Here is a 23,815-nt window from a genome sequence, read left to right as displayed (position 1 = left end):
AAACAAAAATAACTCCAGAAGAACATTTTTTTTCCCCCTTTACATTAAAAAAAACATTAAGTATAAATCGAAATAAAAAAAAGAAGCAAAATTAAAGTGGAAAACGCCATTAATCAAAATCGGAGCGGAGAAACCAATTAAAAGAAATTTTGTAGCTATAAAAGAAATTTTGTAGCTATAGTGATTTGAAATAAATTCGGCATAGTTTTTCCTTAAATAAACCATCTTATGTAAAGTACTCTATCAGTTACAACTACAAAGCAATAATAATTTCGGAAACTTTCAGTCAGCTAAAAGATGTATGAAAACCATCTAAAAGTTCCCTGAGTCTGCCTTTTGAAGACAACGTCGGTCAAAATGGAAAAAGAGAAAGCAAACCGGATGGAAATGAGGCCAATAAAAAGTATAATACAAGAAAGTTAATCTGAAAAAAAGTTTTAGAAATACAAATTGGTTTGCATAATTTAAACATTACGAATATTGAGAAGCTTGTTCTTATATTACGAATTTTGTGGCATTCACTTATTTGAATTTAATATTAAATGTTTGCGCTCATAAACATAATTCTATTGAAATTTCGATAACGATTTTTTTTTAAAGTAAATTTTATGCCAACATGTACTCACATCGCATGTTTCACATGATAATATAATCAAAGTAACATGATTTATAATGAAAGAATCTCGAAAATCGCTTTTGTAATGGGCAATATTATAAATAAGTAGCAAAGAGTTTTTTAAGAGAAAAACAAAATCTCATACACCGTATAAATATAGTCAATCTTTCAATGGAGATTCCAGTGTATCACAGAATGCCTGCCTAAGAAAGTGTCACAAAACTGAAGTCTGAGTTCGTTCTGTTTCCATAGTCATTCAATCAATGAAGATATATTCCAATATATCACAAAATTAGTCAAAAGAATGGTCATAGACATAAAAACTAATAATTTCAAAGTTATGAACTCTTTCTATATTGTTTATATATTTTATTTTGAAACTACACGAGGGCTTTCTTACTGCAGGCTTTGTAATTATGAACCATGATCAGATGACACAAGTTATATCTAAAATAAAACCTCATACTCCACATTTCCATGTCAAAGCAATATTCGACTTCATGGCAGATGGCGGATTTTATGGGCATTCTGCTCTCCTATGAGATGGATCTTCCGTGAATTCGAATCTCTAGCCATAATTCTACAATTCCGATGCTAGAACTTTACTATCAAACCCTCGAGACAGTCTTTCCCTAGATTAAATTCAGATGGTAAACATTATACATTGAAATTTTTGACACCATACGAAAATTATATCATTCTCTAATCCGTATATATTTGAAACAATGTTACGTTTTTCCATGGCAACTATGAGAGCATAGACTGAATTAATTCACATATATAAGTAGGTAGGAAAACCAGTACAGGATTTAGATATTTTGTGTCTCTAGGCAGTATATATTATGAAGCCCCTTTTTCAATAAAATGGTTAATTTAGTCTCATATTTCAGCTTTTAGCATGTTAAAGATTTCTTTTAAGTTAATATTTATTTTAATACTTTTATAAATATTTGTTTTTATTTATTTATTGCGATTCCATATTGCCCAGCATCCACTTTTATACACAATATTATGGAAGGAGGCGCTCGAATCATAAATATTTTAAGGTATGGTATGTGACTACGTTCAGGATGAACTTTTTGAAAAACGTTAAAAAAAAAAGTTATATTTGTGAATATTTGCCTGAAAAAGATTGTAAAAACGTGTATAAAACCAAAACATATCAGTTAAGTGACAAAAGTAATTAATTTTTTTAAATTGGGAAAGATGAGGTTAAAGAGAAGTATAAATTAAAAATCTTGTACTTAGAGGTTTATCAAATGATATGCTTAAAATTTTTCAGATAGCTTAAGAAATATATTATCTAGCTCTTGAAATAAAAAATAAATAAAAAAGCTTATTTCCAGCCATTCTCTAAATACTGATCCGATTGATAAATACCAAGAAATTTTCAATTTTTTCACATTGCAAAGCACTGAAACAACTATAAAATAATTCTAAATGAATAGATTATTTATCTTTTAACTCAGGAACTGCGGAACACATTGAGAAATTATTATAACAAATTTGAATCAAAAATATGCATTAGATCGTAATTTATGAGGTTTTTCTTTAAAAAATTCTATCAAAGATTAGAATTTGAGAAAATAGCAATTAAAGATGTAAAATAGCAATAAAATGTATGTAAACGCAAATATAAAAACCAGTGTAACTTCCCAAAAAACAGACTTAGAAACAAAATTCTAACGATTTTATAAAGAAATATTCACACACTCAAAATATAAAATTTAAAAAAAAAAAATCATAATTTCGTAAAAAATTGACTTTTTAACAACAAGTGAACATAATGAAACACATTAAGAACGTCGCCAATTATATTTGCTAAAGTGTATTATTCTAATTTATTATTGCTAGAATTTTTTTTTTTTTTTTTTTTTTTTTTTTTTTTTGCAAACTTATTTATTTAGCAAGAAGGGAAAAAAAAAAGTGTTTTTTTAACCCGTTGCATTCGGGTGATGCGAATCACGCATCATTCAAGATGTTGCATCATTTTGACATTTTATTTATTTTACAATTTTGATTGTTAAAAATGTCTATGGAATGGTAAAAAGATGTAAATTAATTTTTGGGGAATATATATATATATATATATATATATATATATATATATATATATATATATATATATATATCAGAACAATAAAAAAGTCCTTGTATTGAGTGAACAATTTGCATCGAATTACTTTTCCGAGTGCAAAGGGTTAATCTATCTGCTTGTGGCCTTCTTTTGGCGGATTCCTTGCAGCTGCCTATGATCGCTGCAGGGAATCCGCCATAGATGAGAATAGATAGTCTTTCACTGGAACAAGACAGTAATTCTATCAGATTAAAAATTTCGAATAACTCTAAATAAGAATGACAAAAGGACAAGCGATCATTCGAAATGTGAATATCCAAGATGTATTGCAGAATGAAAAATACTTCCTCAAAAAATGACGTGGCAGTCACGATCTAAATTTTCCTCTCCCCAATGTAAAATACGTCATACATAGATCAAATTTGATTCGGAAAATAACAAATGCATGAACCTATCTACATTTCTGGGACCCATACAGCGAAAAAATGTATTTACTATTCCATACACACAATGCCACCTCACTTTTATTTTATTCGTCTGATTACGTAGTAGCAGCACGCAACATCGAAACCCATCATAGCCTTATTATCGAGATACAGGGCTTTCCTTTTGTTTTGCTGCTAGCAGACGTGCTTCCATAACAATGCGGACAATAATAGAAACACAAAAATTTGTAGTCAGACGAAAGTGGCACAGCATCTCTTCAAGTTGAACAGCATCCAGAGAGAAAAGCATACATAAAGATAAAAATCTACTTATAACTAAAGAACTTTTTATCTTCTTTAGATTATTAAGTTGGATCATAAAGACATTTTGTATTTTATACATTAAATTTTTAATAAATAATCTCATACTTACCTGTAATAAAAAATGTCTTGATATAAAAAATTAAGAAATTTTACATGGTTCCTTTGGGAAAGGTTAATAAATTTTGAATAAGAATAAAATTATTAAAAAAAGCATTGGAACTAGAATGCATACTTTGAAACAATCGATTGAAAGATTTCTGATATTTAAGAAAAATATCACGATGCAAATAATTCAATACAATTGATGTATTACTGGTATACGTATAAATTATCCCAAAATATAAAATGCCATTGTTTCCTATATTAGAAGTTATTTCGTTTTAAAAATAGAATCGAACAAAAAAGACATTACGTGATAGTAGAGATATAAAGACAATGCCTAATAATAAAAGCTCGTTGTCTGACCGCTTGTTGGCGCTTTGTAGAACAGATATTAGACCAAAGTTGTCATATTTGGCCCCTGGTTCCTTTTCATGCACTTCGCTGCGATATTTTTTTTTTGAATTTTAAGGAATTAAAAAAATTAACTGAAAGCTTTGCACTTTCGAGTGATAATTTCAAAAAAAAAAAAAAAAACATTATTACTCAGAAGAGAAGTATCATTAAAAAATTATTTTTATATCAAAAATTATCAAAATATTTTTTTCAATGATACCAATTAAGTTACCGAGAAATTCTTTCTAATAGTTTCAATAATTTAAAAAAAAAAAAAAACTTTTATGCATAGCTTGGCAACAACATTTTTCATATTTACAAAGAAATTACAAACATTTTCATTATTTCTAATATATTCACTTTTCTTACACTGTTAAAAGCTAAGGAATAAAGATTATAGTTAGTTTTTAAACTAGTTCTCTCTGGGACCAGTTATATCATGAGACCAGTTACATCATAAAAACTGGAAGGATGAACTTTCCCTAGCATGAACTACATAGGATTTTTTTTCCCTATTTATGTCAATAAAATGCTAATACTCAATTCCTTTTTTGACCTGATAGAAACCACTATGTCTTAGAAATTGCACGAGGAACATATCATAAAATGAGGTTCATAAAAATTAATGATGTGATTCCTTTCATTGTTAAATTATCTTTTTATCAATTCATTTTATAATTTTTCTTTCATGTTACTAATTCAATATTTTTCTTATTGAGATAATACAGTACTAACCGTCTTTGGCGACCAGCTTGTACACCCAAATTATTGTCTTTTTAAGCTGTTAAGTGATTAATATGTAATACATTTTTTTTAAAATTCATCTTATTATTTAATACGACAGAAAACTATGAATTCAGTTGAATCAGAGTATTACAAATTAAAAGGTGTATATATTATCAGATAAAAGCAGAAGTAATAATCCTACTATGGAATTAAAAGCATTCAAATGAATGTTCTGAGGGATGAATTCGAATTTTCTCATAGCATTTAAAAATATTGTTATAGTTGTGTATCAATTTGAATTACAAAATAATAACATTAAGGAAAAATCATACGAAATGGGATTGATATATGCCGTGGCCGAGGTCACGCGTATGCTGGTGTTTCATGTATGTGTATTTTGTTTTTGCTACTGCTTTAATTAAAAATACAAACTGAATTTTAATTATATTTCCCGCTCTATTATTACAAATCACCATTTCTCCCAGCTATAGCGGCACATGTTTCGTTTATTCTAAAACTGATATCTATTTTTTCAATTTCCTAGGATTTTCCAATCTTATTGAAAATTAGCCAATATATATATGCCCGCCATTGCTCGGGATAAAGAAATATTTTCTTGTTTTAAATCGCGTTTCATTAAATGTTTTATTTAAATTAACAAAAAAATTTCACGGCAACGTCTTTCTTTTGTTTTTGTCTGAATTCTTTCATTTCTTCACTAAATTACAAAATTTTGTTCAAGTTTTTAAAAAATTAACCCTAAATACTTTTTTTTGAAATAATGAAACTTTTTTTAATTCTTACCATTAACACACACATACGCAAGCCGAAATAAATCGATATAAACTTTTTTCCTCCCCTGACGATTCATGCGTGCACACCGTTCTACCAAAGAGAATTTAGATAAATCACTGTGACATTTCGCTAGTAATAATAGAATGAATCGATGGTGAAGTCACTACCAAATAGCCGACTATACACACAAAAAAAGTTTTCTTTTTGTTAATTAGTTGAGTATTCTCATTTGCACAAACAACGATAAAAGTCAACAAAGTAAATAATTAGGTCAAATGCAATAAGGATATTATAAAAAAAGAATGCACAACGAAATACATTTATATTTAGAAGAAATGTATAAAATCATTAGGTTTAAATACGAAAATATTCAAAGAATGCAAAATACAGACATTATCATGAAGTAAGTGATAACTATATAAATGCAAATTAGAATATTTTGGTCGGAGATATTTACATAAGACTTTTAATACTTTCGCAGCATCATACATGCAGATGTTGACAAGCAGCATCTGCATGTGAAGGGATTTAACAATAGTAAATGGTACTGATTTTGCAAAAATTAGAAAAAGAAGAAAAAATTGAAATCTGCTACAGCAAATTTCAAATAATTATGTGAGAACATTATTTTTTAAATTACGTGGTATCAATCCGACAGAAAAATAACATGTTCTCACATGACTCATATTTCGTAATCATCAATATTTACTAAAGCGATGACTTTTGACCATCTCAAAATCAAACGAATTCTAAAAATTTTTTTTTCTCGAAGCCAGAATTTCTTTTATGTGAAAAACGAATTTAAACTGGTTCGGTATGATCACGTGACTATCAGATTACACATGCGTTGATATTTAGAAAATGGTTCCCCTTCCCTATCTCAAAATCATTCGAGATCCAAAACTTTTTTTTGCAGACTAGAAAAATTGAAAATTATATATAATGTCTTTTCTTCTTTGTGCTTCTTCGGGTGATAACTTCTTATGACCCTGTCCTTTATTGGCCAGACAGGAGAATCCGGTACATGGCGAACATTCGCGTCAAGTTATACCTTTTTGTTGGCGATAAGTCGCTAAATTAACAAACTTTTTTTAATCATTTTTAATAATCCTAAAAACGAAAAATTAATGCCTCAAAAGCGATAAATCGCCAATTTTCTGCCCTTAGTGACTTCAGAAACCTCAAACCAAAATCCCATAATTTTTTCACATGATAAAAAATTTTTTTTAAAAATCATCACTTTTCCCACCGATCAAACAACTTCGCCCTTCTTTGGCCCTAGAGACCACAATTTCGATTTAATTTGATCTCTTTTGACCCCCGCCCCCCCCAAAACGATCTTGACTTAAAGCATCGGAATCAAACCCTGCTATCAAAAGATGATAATATAAAATTATAACCATAATGAACAAATGCTTTCACATTCTGCCAGACAATAGAAGAGATTAGTATTTCCTTCAATGTAAATATACATAACAAAAAAGACCAAAATATCGATTTGTCAAAGGTTGAAAAATGTATGAAAGTTTTATACAATGCCAACTATGAAAATAAAAGAATATCTTTCATCTTTATTGAAACTGACAATTCTTCACAACATAAATCATATTATATTATATATATAAATTTTAAAATTTGAATTTTTAGTAGTCGACAAAAAAGGCATATAACAGATGCAAAAAGTATTTATTATTGCGTGGCAAAAAAAGAAGAAGAAAACTCCTATTCACTGCAGCAAATCCATAAATGACAGAAAAGTGAGGAAATAATTTTCTAAAATATATATATATCTGGATTCCAGAATTCCAATTCTGCCCAAAAACTCCCATAAAAAAAATTCAAAACGATCTTTATTCTATCCTATATATATATATACATCTCGCCTATTTTTAAAACCGGAACCTTTGGTCTCCGGAGCTTACTGTGCCGTTAATATAAATAATTCATCGACAAAGAGTGGGAAATACAGAGTAAAAAGACATTGCCCAATCCATTATTCCTAAAGATCGGAAGGGATCGATAGCTATAAAAAAATACAAAAGCAAGCCATAGAGGAAAAGCGATTCATCAGCGTCGAATATTACAGTGGGAAAAGAAGTTTTCGAATGTTTTAGGGGGTTTCTCTAGGAAAAAAAATATTAAAAAAAAAAAAAAAAAAAGGAAGAGTGTCTAAGAAAATACAGAAGAAAAAGAACATAGAAAGTTATATTTCCAACAAACTGCTGCATGTATAAAATAGAATAAAAATCTGAAAAACTTTATTATTATCAAGTTTTATGCGATTAAATGCCAGGGATGACAGGAAATTCAATGAAATATAAGGTAGATTAGTTTTAATGCATTCTATTCAATTTTGTTTATAGTTTTGTAAGAACACAAAATTTGCACCCAGATGTATAAGTTCAACAACGGATTGCAAAACCCTCCGCGTTTTTGCCCATGCGGTAGGATGGGTTTAATTCTTCAAAATAGGTGTGAAAGGAAAGATTAAAGGAGATGTTTACATTTACTAGCATGTAATAGGGAAAATCCAAGGTCAAAGAGAATGTCGGAAACGCACTCATCGTTCCGCGTCTCACCCCTTAATGAGATAGAGTCGTCGAAATGTGGTCGTCTCAGAATCCGTTGACGAATTATACCTAGATAGCACAAAATGTTGCATGATACTATACAATATGTTCGATATTATAAAATGTTATATGGAACAGTACAATATTATACTTTGTAAATATTGCTCAATACCAAAAAATATTGTATATATTTGTCTTAATCTAAGACGATGTCGGAGATTTCAAACGTCCGCTTATTAAGAAAATTCAGGCAATATTTCATGTCCTTCACAAACGGGCAATTGTTTATAAAATGATTTCTGAACCGTAACGAAGTGGGACTTTGAAACATAGATGTTTCAGTCAGAATTTTTGATATTAGCCAGAATCTATCAGAAATCCGTCATGATTTAAAAAATTTCATTAAAAGTAATCAAGTATCTATAAAATTCCTTTTTTGTTTACCTTTAATAATATTCCATTAATATACAAATATGTTAAACTGCGGCAGATAAAAAATATTGCTGTTGAGATCCTTCCAAATCGAAAAAGGAATGCAAAATAAAGGCTTAGTCAGACTTTCTATCCTGATGTAAATGAAAGGAATAAGTTAGCATGCTGCTTATCCTTTCCATTTACGTCAGCTCTAGCTTGCTGTAATAAAAGATGAAAATCATACTTAGTTTCAACTAAAGCAAAAACATCGTCTGTTAAGAGTTTGAAATACTTTATAATTCAAATTAAAAAAAAAAAAAACCTAGCATTTCTGTTTCATTATTAAATACTATTTAAATTTATATTTTTCTATACAAATTATGCAAAGAATTCATCGTCTCCAAATCAAAAGTAGCAAAGTCTCTATTTATCACCTCGGAAAACATGTAATTAAAAATATGCGAATAAGAATAGCAGAAGAGCCTTGAGAAGGAAAAGTGTCTAATTTTCCCTGACACAATAAGTGATGCAGAGCATAACATAAAAATTTTAGAATCTTATTTTTATATTTATTGACATTTATATTACAAAAAAAAAGTATCCCATTTCATCAATAAATAACGGTAAATTTCTAGTTTTCTGTACAAATTATGCAAAGAATTTATCATCTTCAAATCAATAGTGGCAAGACGAATCTCTTCTATTTATCACTTCCAAATGCATACAATTAAAAACGTGCGATTAAAAAAAGCACAGGAACTGTGAGGAGGAAAAGTACCAATCTCTCTCTTTCTTTTTTCCACAACACATTAAACGATGCAGGATATGACAAAAATTTAAAAATCTTTATAGAGAACTATTTTTACATTTATTGACTGGCAATCATAATTTTCATTAAAAATTCACATTTTCAAGTAAAAAAAATCCAAGAGCAGAAAAAGCCCCCCCCCCCCAGCTTTTTTTTTTTTTTCCTTCTTTCTTTCTTTTTTTTTTATTTTTTTATTTTTTATTGCGAGATTTCTTGGAATCAGCATTTAGTTTTAAAAATGATACTCATTAAGAGAATATCACTTTTTCCGCCCCGATCACCGTTGACAGAACTGGAATCATAAAAGTGCATTTATTAATTCTAGTATGCCACAAATCTTCGGTAAATGTTTCCTTTCAAACCTTAATTTCCTCTGAGGAACCTCAGCAGTTTTATTGAGTATGTCATTACAGAGAAATGAATGAGACCGTTAACGTTTCTAAAATACTCCGAGAATGTTAACCCAACAAATGGGGCGAAGAATTTTCAAAAATCGTATCAGGTTTTCGGGGAGGAAAAACTATTAAATTTCAGTGCCGAGGAATAAGAATATGCGAAGGAAATTATGATACTTGAGTTTCAAAATGTACCAAGTGAACGCAATTTTTAACACTTCCGGAGAGAACATAACAACACATGTTACAGCAGAAAGGCTACTCAGTTTAATTTGCTACTGTCAATTTAAATAACAAGCGTTCATTCAAAATAATATCTTCTCTCTCGTTTTAAGTATCGTATTTAAATGAATGAAAGCGATAAACACGAAAATGAGAGTAATTAAGAAGTTTCATTTATGATTCGATTAATGAGAAAAGATTAATAAAGAAAAACACTTTTATTTTAAAAAATAAAAGAATTATATGTAATGGTCGTTTTTTTCCCTTTTTTCCTCCCTTTGTTTGCTAGATAATTTACAAAAAAAAAATTATGCCATGCTAATCATGAAATTTACAGAAAACAAATCAATTACCGTAAAAATGATCAAACACTTATTTAAACGAGCGCTTAAATCACATCTATATTACTTCCTACAAAATGGCGCCAATCAAGTAAATATTTTGATTGTTCAAATAAGCTTTTCAGAAAGAAAAAATTCCAGAAAATTGCTATATTATTAGACAACAATTTTACAAATTTGCCAACATATCAGCATTTTTATCTTTAGAATTAACAAAGTAGTAAAGTAATCGCAAGATGACTCTCCCAACAAGATAAGATCCTAACCACCCTCAGACACATGGATAAATTTGAATGACCGGACCGCCGCGACAGCATTGGCGGGAACTGAGGTTAAGTCCTAAGGGCATCACCGGCCAAGCTAAACCTTCTCTCGTATGAGGTACGTTCCGTCATCAGTAGGCGGTAGCCGATACAACACCATCTCTGTAACCCGAGTGGCGAGAACCAACCACCATACAGGAAGCTATTCATCCTCACATATATAAGGTGCCCTACGAAAGGAAGTAAAACGAAGTTACTTCATAAACTGATTTAAGCTATAATTTAAAAAGAAAAAAGTAAAACCCGAAAACTTTCTATTATATTCTCTAATAAAGATATTATCCTCTTCTTTCCCGTCAAAAAATTGTGGACCTTGGATAATGTCGCCAATGTTTTGCATGGCATTGATTAATATTGATCCTCGAAGTGAATTTAACATTTTTACGGAATAAATCATGAAAATGGTATTTAATCCCTAGCAAGCGGTTAATGCTCCGAAATTCATACAAATATCCAAAATTTGTATTTTGGTGGCTTTTTTCCTACCACTAAAATCAAAATTTGATACAGTGACAATCGTAGCCTCAAGAACCCATGCTAAATTTCATGTACTTAAGTCATTACATTTTTCAATTAAGAGTACTTGTGTAATTGCAATTCTAATACAAAGCAAGACAAATGAAAATTTTAATAAAGATAAAAACATTCAATTGAATCATCAGCCTTCATCATCAGTACAAATCATGTTCAAAAATTAAAAAATAAAACAAAAGTTTCAGTTCATTTCAAATTTTTTTTAATATAATTATTTTTATAGCCTTGCATCCTGAGAAAATGTTTTGTCACTGTAAGAAAAGAAGGAAATCATGATCTTTATCTAAAATGCGAGCGTGCCCCCCCCCCCCCGATTTTCGACCGGAAGAGAATGATGTAGAAAAGATTAATGATGCTGGGACAAAATATTTTTCGACCCCATCCTTTATTTTATAAAAAAATAAATAAATAAACATACTTATTTATTTTGTCTCCGCAATATTCCATAAGATTGAGGCCCGAGGCGTCTACAGCCTACACCGTGTTCCTCATCCCCGCCGCTACTTTCTTACCAATAGACATCCTGTATGTTCAAACGACAGCAACTAAAACAATTCGGGCACTGCGATATATCGATTAGACATAAAAGCCGCATTAATAAGTGAATTTTGCTAATTAAGGAAACCTTGAAGGTAAAATTTCGCCAATCAATTCGACTCTATAATTTCTGAATAACTTGCACAGCGTTTTCTCTCATTACGGGTGAAGTTGCGCAAAGATGTCTCAAGTATATATTTCAGTAATAGAAACATTTGAAAAGCATTTATTTCAGTTGCACAAAGAAGAAATTCGATTTGTATTTGTTCTTAGGAATATAAAATTGCTGATTCATTTGCAAGCTCAATAGCTACAAAAATACGATACAAAAATGATTAAATATTTCATACAAATATATATTTTTGGAAGTATAATAAAAAAATTAGAAATAAAAGACACAATAACGATAAATATTAGGAAGCTAATTTAAAAATTAAACTCAAAACTGTTGAAGTAGCAAAAAGAAAGGGAGATGGAAGAAAGGGATATAGAAGTGCTATTTTCATTTACTTCCATCCATAAAGTCAAGCTTGTTAACTCTATAATATAAATATTTAATCTTATTAGTTTTACCTAAAATTATTAAAATAAAAGAACAATATTGGCAAAGGAATAAAAGAATTGCTTCATCAAATTTGTGTGCAAATCATATAAAGCTGATTACGACACAAATATAAGAATAACAGAAAGCTGAAAACTCCCTAATAATAAAGTATAAAAAATTCAGGAATAAGTATTGTTAATAACAAAAAAAATTTCTTCCTCCGAAATTATGCACCAATTTTTCATTAAAATACATTCTCTAATTTTTCTACCTCTAAATTAAAAAGAATGACATCAAATTTAGAAAATAGACAGTTGAATATACATTTTCAAATATATGTACTAAAAACGCATCTAATACATACTTTAAATAAAAGTGCTGTACTAATGTACATGATGCATGTATCTTCTGATTATGTTCTAATGTGTCTGCCACATTTCACAATTGAAAAAGATCAATTTACCAGCTATATTCGATTTTGTTTTTCACTCCAATAATAACTTTTATTTACAGATGCGAAAAATATTAGGATAATTATATATCGAATAAAAAAGATAATGAAAAGTATCAAAATAACGTTGTTATTTGCCTGATAAGACAAAAAAGTTTAGAACAGATGAATTTCCTACATCAAAATTTTGTGATTTAGACTTCGTATCAAAGATACAAGGTATTAAAGGTATATTTAATCATTTGGTTTAACATGCAATTTCAAGTTTGCACTTTTCCAAACATACTGAAACAAATGGATTTTTTAAAAAAAAATCAGATTTCTAATTTTGAGCAAGGAAAAATAGTACAAATTCAGCTAAAGTGAAACGGTGAGAATATATTTGTATGAAGGTTTTTATCTATATATAATGAAAACAGATGAAATTGTAACAGAAAGAAATGCTTCAATAGTCTTGATTAAATATTCATATACATTTAATTTGATTGTAAAAAAAAAAGCATGTTGCATATTTCAGCTAAAAATAAATCAAGGAAACATTTATTCAAGAATAAGCACACATCTAGGGTCCAAACTAATCAAAATTTTAAATTCAAGGATCGATTATTGCCCTCGATAAAAATACAGCAACATTAATAAAAAATGTCATTAACTGACATAATTTCCCAGAAATTTTTTTTATGAATTTATACCTCTACTTTTTATTTCTTTTTCATTCAGCTGAAACAAAGGGACACAATATGTGTGGATGAAAGTAGAGCAATAAAAGGGCACACAGTGAAAGAAAGAAAGTGGACAAAATAAGGAAGAAATGGCGATTTAAGCTTATGATTCATGACTGTCATTTATAAGGCCTCAAGAGATGACAAGAGTATTATTTTTACTTTTATTCATTTCTTGAATGTAGAAATGTCGTACTGACAGAAGAAACATCTGCTTCAGACATAACGAATCAGGCATTCAGCGAAGATGCAAAATAAACCGAAGAAAAAGAGAATGAGAATTCACTGAAATGTTGCTGATGAAGTAATGATAGATGCTAAATATCAACAATTATAAAAATATGTATTCCCCAGAAACAGAAGCAAATATTTCACAGATTGCTGAATGCAAATCAAAAGGAATCACAAATTGGTTTCGTAAGAATCGCTATCAATTTACTAAGATATTAAATTAATGGAAAAAATAGAAATTTAAAAAAAAAAAATTTTGAAAATAAACACAAATTTGTGAAACGGGAAGCTCAATTTGATATATTTCAAAAATAGAAATAAATTCGATAACTTTGTTCAAATAATAACAAAAAAAAATGGCAAACAAATGTTAATAAAAAATTGCTCACAACGCACAAAAACATGAATCCATACTACTTTATGATAAAGGCATAAATTAGTAAATTATAGAAGACATGACTTCCGCATCCATACACTATTCTGCTAGTAAGCAATGCAATAAGTGCAACGGTAAATCACCTTCTTCAATTTTTTTTCCCCTACTCGTAAGAATTTTACATTAAATTACAGCATTATAAATTATATTGTGGATTCCTAAAACATTTTTTGTTCAGTTACTTCTAAGAAAAAAAAATATTACATTGAAAATGGAAGTATAAAAATCATGAATAATGAAAATGAATTCAAAGTAAGAAAAATTATTGCAGTTAAATTAACGATCAACATTGCATGACAAAAATCCCTTCTAATCAAAAGCTTAATTCAGATCTCGAAATCGTAGACAGCAGCAGAATCCGCGCAATTTTAATAATAACATTGGTTAAATAATTAATAATAAGATAGCATAGCATTTTAAGTTCACAAGTAGAGCAATAATGGTAAATACTTTTTAACTTAGCATATCGAAAGGATATAAAATTGAGCGAGGCAAATTTGAGCCCGTAAAATTTACATTTGGATTAGAAAAGTATTGATGGAATTTAAATAATTTTTCAAGTACACCTTCATATCACAAATTCTTTTTAAATCCTAAGTAATATTTACGACTGGGGCGACCTCCACCTCTTTGTCCATTTTGCAACTGTTTAATACCTGTTTTACATATCTGTGTAGAGTAAGCCAGATATTAACACATTAACTGCGGTGAAGATCACCAGTGGTCGATGGGGCCATATGAATTACATTGTGAGAAATTCAGTGCGGCAGTCAACGTGTTATCCAGTTTTATATCTGTTTTACAGATCTGTGATTTGCTTTGCAGCATCAATATATATTTCCAAATGTAATCCTAATTTGGATGATTTGCTTTCTAAAACATACAAGATTTTATAATCATATTTAACTTTTTTTTTTTTTTAGTTATGCTTTCTAATACATAGTTTTACTACATCATTCAGTCATGACTACACATTTTTTTTTTTTCATCATAGTAGTTTTTATAATTTTAGACATGTGGCTTTAGTACACAATTCATTTTTCGATTTTATTGATACTAAAAATATACATTCATCTACAGTAATTGATACATATTTTTAGTACGATATGAGTGTGGTGCATCCTTGCCAAAAGTACCGTCGGCACTAAAAAATGCGAACAAATTCAATAATCCTGCAATATATTGGACTTCAATGCAGATGAAAACAGCAATTTTATTAAAATATCTGTATTAAATATGTAAATGAGACACACCGAAATAGGTAAACGAAAAAAACCTTACTTCTGAATGTTACTAAACATCTTAACAACTTATAAAAACTGTTTAAAAAAAGCGAATTGAATAGAAAACACTTAAAATGAAAAATAAGAAGCAGAATACACAGGATTATACAAATTTAACAGTTACAGAATTAACTTTTTGAAAATGGACAATAAACTTTCATAAAACACAATATGCTCTTTTTAATAAAGCATCAGTATGTGTATGAAATAAAATAATTACAAAAAATTACAGTAATTTAAGTAATTACAGCAAATAAAAATTCACCAAAAAATCAAATGCAATATGATAAAAAAAAAGGGTTTATATATATATATATATATATATATATATATATATATATATATATATATATATATATATATATATATATATATATATATATATATATATATTCATATAACATTCTAAATTAACAGCTAAGAGTAGGAAATTTAGCTTTAATTTAAAAGAACTTTTTGCTTAAATAATAAATATCAGCTAATTCTTTTGATCAAAAATTTAAAACCACCAGTTTAGTAACTGAATCAATTTTTTCTTCTATAATGCCTCTGCTCTTGGAAATCAGTCTTGACATTTAATATGCTTCCGTTCGAAACAGATGATCTTTAGGGATCCCACTACAAAGAAATTGAATGGCGAAATATCTCTCTACCCTTTTAAAAGAAAAAAAAAAAAAAAGTCCTTCCTTGAACTTTTATCTAGTTATGCGATTTAAAAAAGAATAAAAGCACTCCATCTTGCCTTTTGAATTTAACCATGAATATCGAAAACTAATAATCGAACATGCCAATCTAACTGTTGGCATTTCAAGCAGTTCTGAAGCCCCTTGTGGAATAAATAGTTCAACACACCGCTTTCATTTTTAACCATTTCAAAGTTAAATATCAGATAGAGATAAACCAAAGGTCGCGTTCTTTGAGCTAAATAAGAGTTATATAGGGAGTTGATTCTTTCTGAATAACATATGTGAGTGAAGAAAAATTATTCAAAAGTAACAGTTTTACAACTGCATGTATAATTATTACATACTTATTTATTTATCAATCCCAAATGAGAAATTTACAGATACAATTATAACTAGATAATACATATTCTATACAGAAAATGCAATTTTAATCAAATAAAATAAATTCAAAATGCGGTAATAAGTAATAAATAATTATCCCCCCGTTACTTTCTCACATATTTCACAGGAAGGGGAAAACTGTTGCACTTCCTTTTTACAAACAAAACTTTTTGGGTCTTGTTTCACATTATCAATATTTACTATGTCAAAAAGAATTTTTAATTAATAGCATTATGATAGCTTTTCTTCAGTCACACCCATTTTACATCCACTTAGCGGAACCAAAAAGAAAGGAAAGAAAAAAAAGGCCTTTAACATACATTCAAAACGTCTAATGGGAATGTAGACATGGTTCAAAAAGTAACTTCAAACTTTCACGTAAAAGAGAAACCTGATATTTTTTTTAATTGATAATATAAATTGTTTAAAGTTTCGGGTACTGGATTGTGAGTAACCTACCAACATAAAATACAGAACATAAGAGTTGGATTACTCACTCCTTTGACTGCTGATCAAATAAAAGAACACGTGATTAAAGATCAGAGGTTTTCCAAACTGTCATTTTTTTCTTTTTCCTTTCCGTTGGCAGCATTATTTTTTAGATTCATCGATTTAAGCTTCCTTTAAAGTTTCAATAGATAAAACACACACACACACACGCACATATTGATGTAATTAATTTAATATCAAAATTAAATGAACTGATCGAATCACGTTAGTACATTCTCAATTAATAATAATGCGAGTGTGTGCGTATGTGCGGCGCATGAGTTTGCTCTACAAGCCAAACCGTTTGAGATACAGCTATCAAATTTGGGGTATAAATATTTTTGAAGCTAAAAATGTGCATCTTGGAGAGATTTTTTTTTATTTTAATTAATTTAAAATAAATTGAAATTTTTATATTTTTCAACGACACTTTTGAAGATATTGTTGCCGGAAACTGATTTTTACACAATTAAAAGACAAAAATTTTAAATGATGTATGTCGTGCAAATTTTTTCTAAATTTTGTCACTTTTTAAAAAAATACTTTTTTGTCTAATTTCTATCAATAGAATACACTGTTCCCCTGAAATTCAACCATTTTCATTATTTCATAAAATGCTTAGACGCGTGATTATCTTCCATAGCTAAAGAAGAATTCTGATTAAGATATGTGTAATTTATAAGACATATAAAAAAAGGGGCTGTCACAATATTGCGAAAGATTGAAGACAAGCAAACCAAACATTTATGTTTTTAATAAAACGCCTATGATGTTATGTAGTTGTTCTTCATAAGAAAGGTGCATGCACACATTCAAGAGAACATATGTAAGTCAATTAAAACAACACATCATTAATGTCTGAACATTTGGTGGAATCATGGGCTAGAAAATATATCTAAAAAATTTATTTGCAATTAAATATAATCAATATTCCCGGCGAAACCGCTAGTTGCAAGAGGCAAATAGTCTGTATATAAAATAAAATAAATATTCAAGGCTAATCAATTTTTTTTTTTTTTCAATTTTAAGGTAACTAACGACATAATATTTGATAAATATACACGGGTGTAAATAATACGGAATTTGAAATTTAATATAACTGCGACTCTTTTAAAAACAAAACACAAACACATGCTATGATAAAATAATAATAGCTAGCTCAAAATTTAAATCAATAATCAATTGCTACTGCATTTATGGCAAAATGAAAGTGGATATTCATGTGATACAAGAAAATGATTTTATCTCCTTTTTAAAACTATAACAGAATTTTTCAATTTTCTTTAATACGTACTTAAAAATTTCTATAAAAACCTAAATTCATTAATATGTATCAGGCAATATTCCAATTTTTTTTCCCACCCCAATTATTCAAACGACCTGGATCTCAAGTTTTAATTATGTACTGGTGCACTAGTAAAAGACGTACTAATTATTTACTAATAAAAGATATAAATGCAGGAACTCTCTTTTGACATTAAATCACTGTCCATGTGGCAAAAAAGCCAAAAAACCTGAAATAAAAAAAATAAAAAAATGCGAAAGAGAACTTAATAAAAAGGGAAATAAACATAAATTTTCAAGTAGACAATAAAAACAAAACACAAACTGTCACTATGATATAATATACTGCAAAGCTTTCATCACACTGCTGTTCAGCTCAAGTATGCATTAAATTCTTTTTCTCAGATTCCCCTCAAGATTGCCTTTGCAATTGCAATTTTCAACTCGAATCATTTACCTTTTTGTATTTTTTTAACCATAAAATAAATAGGAGAAAAATACACACGGCAATGCTTAAAGTTCAAGGTAAGTAAGCAAAAATTGTATTTCCTTTTGTATTCGAGTAATCTTGCACAATATTGGAAACTTCGCCTTGCATCATCTTGATGACATTTCCATTTTCCTAATAGTTCAGAGTTTTATATTTTAACATGATCGTTCAATTTTCTCCTAAATTTTCTAATAATGTCAGAGTATGACAAAAGTAGCAACATTTCCAAAAGCATTTTAACAAATCAATGTTAAGCTGGAATAGGCTAAAACAATATCGCCGTTCATCATTAAATGCTTTTAATCGCTTTATCGCAAATAAGGACGAGAAACTGCGCACACTCCATGTGCGAATATGCGAAGTCATTCGAAAAAATTAGAGCATATTTAAATTTCATACTGCATTGATAGTTTGGTTCAGAGGGGAAAAAACAAACTTTGCTCGTTTTATTGAAGAACGAAAATTAAGCTGAAAGAATATGAGGAACACTACTTTCAGAAATTATTCATCTGGCCCAGTTTTATATTAGTTGTATTTCTTCGGCGTAAATAGCCATTGATGTATTTCTATTCTAATACCATCAATATATATATATATATATATATATATATATATATATATATATATATATATATATATATATATATATATACACCACAGATGCATATGAGTAAAGAACTGAAAATAAGGTACGCAAAAGATTCTGTCATCTTCTTCTCTGAATAAAGAATTTCTTTGCAATTTCCAAGACATACACCTCTCAAAACAAGAATCTTCCAAACAAAAAAGTTAATATAGAATCGTTTACTGTAATAGATTTTCTCGTAGAAAAATAACATTCCCTTACAAAGAAAAGAGCAGAACAGATATAAAGAGGCGAGGGAGGAGATGGATATACAGAAAATAAGACAAAGATATTTATAAAACCATCAGCCGAGTTCGCACCCATTTTATCAGTTTATCCTTCATTCTTATAGGCAGAAAGCAGTATCATAAAACTTGAACGTGCTACGAAATTTCGCTCGAGTCAGGCGAAATGTTAACAGAAAAGAGACAATTTAAATTTAAGGAGGCTGGGCACGAAATAAAGCCCACAATAAAAACTTATAAAACGAAAAAGGGAAAAGCTGTAGAGAGCGTTCTGCCAAGATAGCACACACAAAGACAGAGAAAAATTTACGAGGTTCCCACCACAAAATAAACCATTGTGAAAAATAGCAATATTATAACGTAAAACGTCGAAAGAAAAATTTGATTTTCAATAAAACAAAAGAATATCGAGAAGGGAGGAGGAAATGATAGAAAAGGAAAAGGGAAGAGGGACGGAAAACTAAACATTTCCGATGGGGTATTTACCGAAAAGTGATATCATAAAATAAGGCGAAGTAAAATACATACGGCTGGACAATCCATCGCTATTCTAACAAAGACGACGGCATCCTGGCGACTCTTTGGCGGGCGACCTAAATCAAAGGGAGGAGGCACACACTGAGAGATGGGCAGGATGAAGTGGAAGGGACGGATTCTCAGAGGCAGACGCTGGATGCACTCTGCGGAGCCATTGAAGGAATACAATAAAATAGGCTTGAAAACTGAAGATCGCGACCTTAAGTGGGGTTGTGAAAATTTTCTATAGTAATGGAGGCACCAGAATCTTCGATTTTAAAAGGTAAAAACAACAATTTTCAAAATAAAAATATTGTCACATAAAATATTTTATAAAAAATATTCACATTTTTTAATGGATTTGGATTTTTATTTAATAACAATTCTATATCCAACTAAAAAATAACAGTTTCTAGTTATCCAGTTTTAAATTAAAGATTATCTTTCTTTTAAAAATATAAGGAAACAAGAACAAAAAAATGCCAAACTTGGTTTGTAAAAAATCAATCAACCAAGATGAAATCATTGGAACTTCTCGTTATTGCTCTAAATAGCAGTCTTTGATGTTCAGTTGACTCGACGAAATTAATGGTTACTAAAAATATCAATTAAATATCTTATGTAATTTGGTCTTAATAAAGTTTTCAGCAAAATAATTTTAAACTTCGAATTTTGATAGACATATGTTTTCTAGCTTTAATTTTTTTTTTTTTTTTTCCATCACTGCTGTGTTCTGAAGTCAAACAGCACAGTAATTTTCTTTTTTTAATTTAGAAGCATGCCTTTTACGGAAATTTATTTATTTTAGCGATTTTTTCCCCCTTAAATCGCTCCGAAGTATACCCCACCATCCAAAGTAAACATGCACAAAATGTGATCACTCTGGGTCAAATGACTAGGCATATACATACGTGCACGCTATTCCTTATTATTAGAATAGATCGCTTTTGAGGAAAAGAAGACAAAATTTAAAAATGGACAAGTTTGAACTTCGGTCCTTTTTTATCTAAGATACAAAATTAACGGGTCCCTGCTATTCATTAACTAATTTCATAGTCGTGAGAAAATTTTTAAGCGCAAATTGTATAGGAAAAATTTTACATCCGAATAAAATGGATCATGAACAGAATAATTTTAATTCTGCAATACAAGAAGTAAAGAAAAGAAAAAACAAATTTGAAATTTTGCAATTCCCTCCAATATTAGTTCCATTCTAATATTAGTCGATGAGTTACAAGAATGGACACATTAAGAAAATCAACATCATATTAGTCTAATTAATTAAATTTTTACTATTATTAATGGACATAAACAAAAGCATGAACACGTTAAAGCATCAAAGTTTTCACTATTATGTCTGGGACTCAGTATATGATTCTTTTTATTGGGTCGTTTGGAAATACCTCGCAGCAAACTGGACACACATGTAATTTTACAAAAATCCTTCAACATTGCATTTAATTTTTTAAATATATTTATACATTCGATTACTAAATAAGCGGAAAAAATTCGTTTATATGAGCCCGATTATATTTTACAGGCATACATACGTACAAAGGCATATTTACAAAGATACATACGTACATATAAAGGTTGTTTTAAAGAAATAACGAATTATTGTCCCTCTAAGCCCCCTTTTTTGTGAGAATCAGTACAAATACAACGAAATATATTTAAATACATATTCGAAACGTATTATAATCATGTGTACATTCTTCTCGTGCTTAAAAAAGTCATTCTTTCTACGTTAATCCTTCCCACCTGCATTTCAAAAGGGAAAAATGTAAATAGGATCATTCGTACCTCAATGATAAATTACAAAAGAATTATAACACTCAAAGTTCAATGTTTCTGCGCATATGCTTGCCGACTTTGATTTCACCAAACTAAGAATGAGCTGAAAGATGTAAGAGATGTTTATTTTTCACTGCAATATTTAAAATTTTACTCCAAGTTCCGAATTGAAACAAAATAGAATAAAATTCAAAAATTAAATTTATATCAACATATAAAAAAAACAGATAAAAGAAAAATTCGTCCAAGAGTTCCGAAAAAAGAATTATTTTTATTCTCTGTGCATCACCACCCAGCGGAATAAAATATTCCATTCGACATTGTGAAATCTAGCTGTTATACAAAAATTTATAAAGAATATTGTGAGAATTTAATTATTCCAGGTCCAAAAAAAGAGCAATACATTTTTCCTCTCATTAAATAATAAATATCAAAATTTGCTAACTTTATTTCAAAAATAAAATGAACTTTAAGAATATTTTACTTAATAGGTATCAGCAATAATTGTACAATTATATAATAGGTCTATGAACAATTTAAACTATCTAACTCTGAACGGAAGAACAAAAAAAGCGAGAAATTTTCACTCTATTGCCTACAATGGCGTGTCATGAAATTGCGTGACATTTCCACTGCATAAGAAAAGTATGAATGCGTTCGTTTTTGCATTTTTATTCTGTCATGGTCTGATGCGTTCTTTCACTCTTTCATTTAATTCTCATTTGACAGCGATTGCAATAGATTTTTCCAAAGTCTTACTGACCATGTCTAATGAATTTCTAAAACCTTCATATCCAAAATTTGAAAATTACTTTTTTACGGGTTATTAGAAATATAAAATGTTGATATTCTCAATGTCCTTTTTCTTATTACAGAAAGAATAGTTGTGAATTTCTTTATTTTTTTAATATAAATAAGGAAAAATAAATTCTAATTAAAATGGAATTATGTCTTCTTAAATTCCAATTCAAATTTTATATTCACGTTATCGATCACTATTTGCCTAACGTCACGATTAAGACTTGATTCGAACATTTCGGTCACTATTTTCGACCTCTTTCTAGATTATTTCATCACAATAAGCTGAAAGATTAAACATTTAACTTTTTTACTAGCAAGTGGCACCATCGAATGAAATGAACTTGATCATCGAAAGAAACTATTTTAACCCTTTCTAGAGCCCTAAAAAATAAATTTATAAGCAAATTCATCAATTATCTTTGTATGTATGCAGTTATATAGGATGACATAAGTTTTCATAAATTCTTCAATAAAACAGAAGGTCAGATATTTGAGTTTCTTATACCACATAAAATGTTGTGCCTTTTTTTCTCAATTATTAATTAATCAAATTAATTAATAAATCAAGATAAATTTATCTAATAAGCTTTTTATAAATCTGTCTCAAACCTTAAAAATATATTAATATCCCATTACTAGAGGAGGGTGGCCTTTTAAAGGATTAAAATGAAATTTAAAAAATTATGAAAACTTATTCGAAGCCACTGCAATGGTAATTTAAAAATAATCAATATTTAAAATAAATTTACTTTAAAAATTTAATTAAAAGAATTGAAATTAAAAATAACCAAATTTGCGGACGTATATACAAGAAACATTTTTAAGTTGTAATCAATAGTGTCTTACCCATCCTCTCTTTCTTTCGTCTTCTTCTGATTAGAGAATCCTACTTAATGATGGAATTAAATATTTAACATAATTTAAAAGAAAATTTAATGAATTCGCCGCATAAAAATATAGTCAAAATGCTTTCAGTATAGAAGGATATGTCATACAAATTGTATTTTTAAATATTTCAGATACCTAATATGATGACCTTCACTTTTAAACTTCAGTGAATTTCATTTATTTTATATGCTCATAAAAATCCATGATTTGTCTACATAAAAGCTGATTTGCCATATAACAATTTAGTCAATAATTGATAATTTTATTAAATTTCTTTTGAATATTTGAATAATAGTAAAATGACAAATTTACAGCATTCGAAGCTTTAAATAATTTTATCTTATTTT

General features: G+C 28.9%; 1 protein-coding gene across 4 annotated transcripts in view; it reads right to left on the bottom strand.

Moving 5' to 3' along the window:
• The window catches only part of LOC129963357 (neurobeachin-like), a 235,459-nt gene that overhangs the window by 160,030 nt on the left and 51,614 nt on the right, over positions 1 to 23,815 (bottom strand). The window lies entirely within an intron of this gene.

This window comes from Argiope bruennichi, chromosome 3 (genome assembly GCF_947563725.1).
Source record: "Argiope bruennichi chromosome 3, qqArgBrue1.1, whole genome shotgun sequence".
NCBI lineage: Eukaryota > Metazoa > Arthropoda > Arachnida > Araneae > Araneidae > Argiope > Argiope bruennichi.
The sequence above is the reverse complement of the archived record's forward strand: the minus strand, read 5'-3'. Positions and strand labels throughout refer to the sequence as shown.